Source organism: Erinaceus europaeus, chromosome 6, assembly GCF_950295315.1.
Source record: "Erinaceus europaeus chromosome 6, mEriEur2.1, whole genome shotgun sequence".
Taxonomy (NCBI): domain Eukaryota; kingdom Metazoa; phylum Chordata; class Mammalia; order Eulipotyphla; family Erinaceidae; genus Erinaceus; species Erinaceus europaeus.
This window is the reverse complement of record NC_080167.1, coordinates 68,914,142-68,920,659: the sequence shown is the minus strand read 5'-3', so window position 1 is coordinate 68,920,659 and position 6,518 is coordinate 68,914,142. Positions and strand designations below refer to the sequence as shown.

At 42.7% G+C, this 6,518-nt stretch overlaps 1 long non-coding RNA gene across 1 annotated transcript; it reads left to right on the top strand.

Moving 5' to 3' along the window:
• Positions 1-1,151: 1,151 nt before the first annotated feature.
• On the top strand, positions 1,152-2,684 carry LOC132539035 (uncharacterized). Its single transcript, XR_009550343.1, has 2 exons — positions 1,152-1,199; positions 2,269-2,684. It is a non-coding gene; the product is annotated as an uncharacterized LOC132539035 (long non-coding RNA).
• Positions 2,685-6,518: the final 3,834 nt, after the last annotated feature.

Here is a 6,518-nt window from a genome sequence, read left to right as displayed (position 1 = left end):
CAGGACTGGGGAGGGAAGGAATATTTTTAACTTTTAAAAACAGATTTCTTAAAATAAAATAAACAGATTTCCTAACCAAAAAAAAAAAAGTACTAATTGGAATGAGAGAGTTGTAGATGAAAAGAAAGACCACTTTCAAGTGTGTGTGTCCTAGTTTTGGAGAGTCTGTAATGGTTACCAGGAAATACCTAATCTATCCCAAAGGTACCACCATGCACTGTAGCTTGGCACCATCTGTGCTTTTCCTATTGAAGAATGAGCCAGAGTACAGATACCACTGAGTCACTTCCCTGGCTCAGTCTTTCTGTTTTGAGGGAACAAGAGAGAGAGACACAGAGATATCAGAGCACCAACCCAGCATTCATGACGTTCCCTTGGCCTTGTCTTGGGTTGCTCTGATATGGTGCTAGGGATTGAACTGGTCTTTATGCCCAGTAAATTCTGTGTTTTGCCCCCAAACCCATCTGAAAGTCTCTTTGAGTGAACACACAATTGAGTCGTGTACCACTGCCCCAATCTAAGCCGGAAGAGCAGCAGTGTCATTGTACACTTCACACTGGATGTAATTACCGCAAACATGCCTCACGTGTATCATTTAAGTAACGTGTATAGTTATAACCCTCCTCGTTTCACCGTTGTACGTCATCTCTGTTTTCTGGACATGACAGTACGGATTTAGTTTGGTATTGATTTCATCAAGTGTTGGTCTAAGTCATATACTTTTGAGCTGGGCACTGGAAAAGTTGCCCGTCAGGAATGTCTCACCACTAATCCTCATTTTCAGACATTCCACACTTACATCCCTACCCTTTCTGCCCCAGACCAGCCCCCACCACTAATGTACTATGTATAACACTTGGGTAAGTCAAAAGAAAAAAAAATAAAATCTGATCACCTAGAAAGTATTTCCTTACGCATTCAGGAAAGAACTGTGTTATTTTCAATCAGATTAACTTCACGCACACAGAGTAGTTTTCCTGTAGTTTATTTTTAGCAATTCTGGGTCAAAATGGAATATTGAAAGGTGAGAACATTTTGATCAGTTTGCCAAAGGAATTCATTCGATATCAGACTCTTATTTATTCCCTTCTCGTGTTACGTGAGCCTCTGTGTTTAGCTTTTCAAAGTCCCAGTTCTCTTCCTGTCTGCAATTTTGTTCATGGTGACATGGGATTCTCCCTGAGGGCTAAGGATTCCATGTAAGGATTCTGACAACTGGAAGCAACAAAGGAAAGAACCTGTGGACTGAGTGTGGCTGTCTGTTTACTCGCGTCTTTCTTTTGTTTATGTGACATGATTTGTTATGTATGAACTCTATTTCTTTCCCTTTTATTGCCTCCAGCGGTATTGCTGGGGTTCAGTGCCTACATGACGAACCCACTACTGCTGGAGGCCATTTTTTCCCCTTTTGTTGCCTTTGTTGTTTATCATTGTTGTTATTGTTGTTGTTGTTATTATTGCTGTCATTGCTGTTGGATAGGACAGAGAGAAATCTAGACAGGAGGGGAAGACAGAAAGAGGGAGAGAAAGAAAGACAGACACCTGTAGACCTGCTTCACCATTTGTGAAGTGACCCTCCTACAGTTAGGGAGCCTGAGGCTAAAACCGGAATCCTTACCTCTGTCCTTGCACTTTGCACCACGTGTGCTTAACCTGCTGCACCACCACCCGGGCCCCTAAACTCTCTTTCCCTTGTATCCTCTCACCTTGTTTAACTAGTATTTTCACGTGTTGTTTCTTTTTTTATTTGCATTCTAGACACTCAATTTTGGAAAGCCTGGGACACTGGAAACATAGATTATCAAAAGCTTGGTCTCGAGCCTGCCATGCGCAGTTTATTTTTTCTTTGTTAACTTCTAGTTATTTCCAACTTTGAAATAGTTTAGATTCTCACTTGTGTAAATTCAACACTTATTAAAACCAAGTGATGTCACAAAGATGGCAGAACAAGAAACTTCTTTTTTTTAAGATTTTATTTATTTATCTTAGAATTTTTTTTCTTCTTTTTTTCCCCTTTTGTTGCCCTTGTTGTATTTTTATTGTTGTTGTAGTTATTGTTGTTGTTGTTGTTATTGATGTCATCATTGTTGGATAGGACAGAGAGAAATGGAGAGAGGAGGGGAAGACAGAGAGGGGGAGAGAAAGACAGACACCTGCAGACCTGCTTCACTGCCTGTGAAGAGACTCCCCTGCAGGTGGGGAGCTGGGGGCTCAAAGCAGGATCATTCCCTCTGTCCTTGCACTTTCTTTCCTCAGAGCCTTTGTCAGCCCAGGTCCCATTGTTGACGACCAGTGCTGAGGAGACCCTGAAGCAGAGTGTCTGTGGAGACTCTAGAGTGACAAGAATGTGTGTTGACAATCAGGGACCCTACAACTTCCCATGATCCTTCGGGCTGGCGCTGGAACACCCAGGATGTGTCTGCAAACAGCAGCCACTCCTGTCTCACAGCTGAGCAGTGCACACTGCCAGGGACACTGGACCGAGAGGTGACGCTGAGGGCTTGAACACTCCTGACAGCTACTGTAGACGTCCCACACTCTCTGCAGGACCACCCAGATGTTGATGTCCTGGACGAGGAACCACTGAAGATTCAGAGTGACAGCACCCCGCCTATCCCTTGCCACAGGTATTACCTTTTGTTATTGACGTTGCCATCCGGGTTATCACTCAGGCTTCGACATTCGTCCTGGTGGCTTTTTTTTTTTTTTCTTTCACTTGATTTTCTGAGAGAGCAAGAAAGAAATAGATGGAAGGGTGGGAGTGAGAGAGAGAAGGAGATACACTTTCAACACTGCTGCACCACTTGTGAACACTGCCCCACCCCAACACACACGCAGAACCTGTCTTATCACATGGTAATATGTGCACTCTACCAGGTGTGCTACCACCTGGCCCAGAAAGTATTTATTATTGAGTGAATTCAGAAGGTATGGAGGAGGGCAGAGGAAAGAACTCACTAGGTATGCCAAGTTCCTTGTCATAATGGTGGATCGGAGAGGAGCCATAGCACAGGATGTGCAGTATCTCTCTTGGTTTCTCTCTCTCTCTCTCTCTCCCCTCTGTCTCTCTACCTGAATGAAAAAGCCATCCTGACAACAGTAAAATCACACAAGAGTGAGAACCCGATTCAGAAAACAAAAAGTCTAGAAGAGATGAGTGCTCCTTTAAGTGTGCAGACACCTCCTCAGGGTTCTAGGTTATTATAAAGAATCGGGGAGTCGGGCGGTAGCGCAGCAGGTTAAGCACGCGTGGCGCGAAGCACAAGGATGCATAAGGATCCCAGTTCGAGCCCCCGGCTCCCCACCTGCAGGGGAGTCGCTTCACAGGCGGTGAAGCAGGTCTGCAGGTGTCTGTCTTTCTCTCCTCCTCTCTGTCTTCCCCTCCCCTCTCCATTTCTCTCTGTCCCATCCAACAACAACAATATCCATAGCTACAACAATAAAACAACAAGGGCAATAAATAAATAAATATATTTTTTAATATTTATTTATTTTTATTCCCTTTTGTTGCCCTTGTTGTTTTATTGTTGTAGTTATTATTGTTGTAGTTATTGATGTCGTTGTTGTTGGACAGGACAGAGAGAAATGGAGAGAGGAGGGGAAGACAGAGCTGGGGGGAGAAAGATAGACACCTGCAGACCTGCTTCACCTCCTGTGAAGCGACTCCCCTGCAGGTGGGGAGCCGGAGGCTCGAACCAGGACCCTTTCGCCAGTCCTTGCGCTTTGCGCCATGTGCGTTTAACCTGCTGAGCTACCGCCGGACTCCCAAATAAATATATTTTTTAAAAAAGAATATGGAAGTCATGACAGCACCAAAGATGGGATGGTGGTGACACACCTGGTTGAGTGCACATGTTGCAATGCAAAAGGACCCAGGTTCGAGCCCCCGGTCCCCACCTGCAGGGGGAAAGCTTTGCAAGTGGTGAAGCAGGGTTACAGGCATCTATCTCTGTCTCTCTCCTTTCTCTGTCACCTCTTTCCCTCTCAATTTCTGGCTGTCTGTATCCAATAAGTAAATAAAGATGAAAAAATAACAAAATAATAATACTGACAGGGGTCCAAGGGCAGTGAAACTTATTGACTAGCCATAAAGAAATAGAGAACTATGAGTCACCTTACAAAAACGGTCCATGTAATTGTCTCAAAAGTTAGGAGAACTACATCAAAGCAGAGCAAAAGATAACATAAGGAAAACAGTGTAAGAATGCACAGAATAAGTTCAATGAAACATAGACTGTATTTAAAAACCAAGATTTTCAAAGGTGGTGAATACTAAGACAAGTGAATAATTCAACAATGAACAACAGAAGACTGGAAAAAAAAAAAAAAGAAGGAAAAGATTGTTTGAGTTTAAAGACAGATCATTGGGAAGTACCCCCTTAGAGGAGCGAAATAAAAAGATAATAAAAATGAAAGAGAACTTAAAGGGCACCTTCAAGAAAAACTATCTGCATTATTGGAGCGCCACAAATGGGCAAGTGAAAGGTGTAGAATTTCACTAAAAGAATAAGGGCTGTGGGCCGGCCAGTGGTGCACCTGGTTGAGCTCACCTGTTACACTACACAAGCCCCAGGTTCAAGCCTCCAGTCCCCACCTGCAGGGGGAAGCTTCACAAGTGGTGAAGCAGGGCTGCAGGTGTCTCTCTCTTTCTCCCTCTCTACTTCCCCCTCTCAATTTCTGTCAGTCTCAATCCACTAGATAAATAAAGATAATAATAAAAATATTTAAATAAAAAAATAAGGGTGTAAAGCTTAGAGGTGTAGAGAGAGGTGTAGGTATTCAAGGTTTTGAAGTTAAGAGGCCACTTACAAAATTTAAATCCTATACAAACTTCTCTAAGATAATTTACTATAAAACTCAAAAATCAAAGACAGAGAGAATTTTAGAAGCAATAATAATAATAATCATCATCTCTCTCACAAAAAGGGACACCCTCTCATTTCTCTCTTACCATAGTTCTCATCAGAGACCGAGCAGACTAAGAGAAATGATATGAAATAAACAGTAAGTGAAACAGTTAAAAATTGTCAGCTGACATCACTTTGCTCAGCAAAGTGACACATCAGACAGGGATGTGAGATTAAGACTTTCCCAGACAAGCAGAAGCTGAGGGAATTTATCATTACAACTTCACAAGAAATTCTGACAGCTCTTAAAACTGAAGCAAAAACTATACAACCCATGGGTAACAGTAAATATGTAGTAAAACTCAGAAGACTCTGCCACTCTAATGTGGTCATGCGCGTAGGTTTAAAGGAACATATTAAAAAGAAAAACCGGGGATCAGGTGGTAGTCAGCAGGTTAAGTGCACATGTCGCAAAGCCCAAGGTTCGAGCCCCCGGCTCTCCACCTGCGGGGGGGGGGGGTCCCTTCACAGGCGGTGAAGCAGGTTTACAGGTGTCTGTCTTTCTCTCCCCCTCTCCATCTCTCCTCCTCTCTTGATTTCTCTCTGTCCTATCCAGCAATGAGAACAACAATAATAACAACAACAAGGGTAACAACAAGGGCAACAAAATGGGAAAAATGGCCTCCAGGAGTGGGTTCCTAGTGCAGGCACCGAGCCCCAGTGATAACCCTGGAGGCAAAAAAGAAAGAAAGAAAAAGAAAAACCATCACTATGACAATTTGTTAATGTAAACAGTATTGAAAGTTATAAACTGTAACATCCAAAGCATAAGAAAGTGTGAACATTCGCTCAAATTGTTAGGAATGTTTTATAGAGTACTCACATATGATGGCTTTCACGTTATTAAAAATAGACTGCTATATAGCAAATGATATTTGAAGTATTCTTCAGAACAGTCACATAACAAAATTAATGCACAGGTACATGGAAGATAAAGGGAAGGAGGTCAAAATATACCACCAGGAGACATCATATTCCCAAATTAAGCCTAATGGAGTAATTCAACTACAAAACACAAACTCTAGTCTACAGTGACCTTTCTCCTTCCTGAAGATCCACGGATGTTTCTCATTGGAATCATACACTTTTAGCATTTAATTAGTTTGGGCTTGGCTTTCTCAGCCAGTTCATTTACTTGCATCCTGTCCTCCTCCTGATAGCTTTGAGTTGGGCACAAACAAGACTGTCTTGCGCTGTTTTGGCGTGTACTGTAGTTAACCGTGTGCTAAGTGCCAAGTGCCCCGAGAACCTTTGTGCGGAATTTATTGTTTCCCTTGATAGTGTAGAGGCCAGAAATAATCCCTGGATGGAAATGTTGATGCAAGAAGCAGTAGTATATGAGGAACTGACCCTTGGGATCCTGTCATTCTTCACCTGGATTTAGGAAATGAACAGAACCCTGAAGATACCACCAACTTCCTCTGGCGGGGATTCTAAAGGAACTATTCTATTATACTTAAGTGTCAGTGACGGATGATATTAACATCCTGAGATCCTCAAGGAAGTTAATCATAACATGCCACAGGAAGGCTCTGGTAAAATTGCCAAGAATAACTGTTTTTCTCCTCCCCCTCCATCCTCCATCTCCTTCTCTTTAATTTGGGTAATACT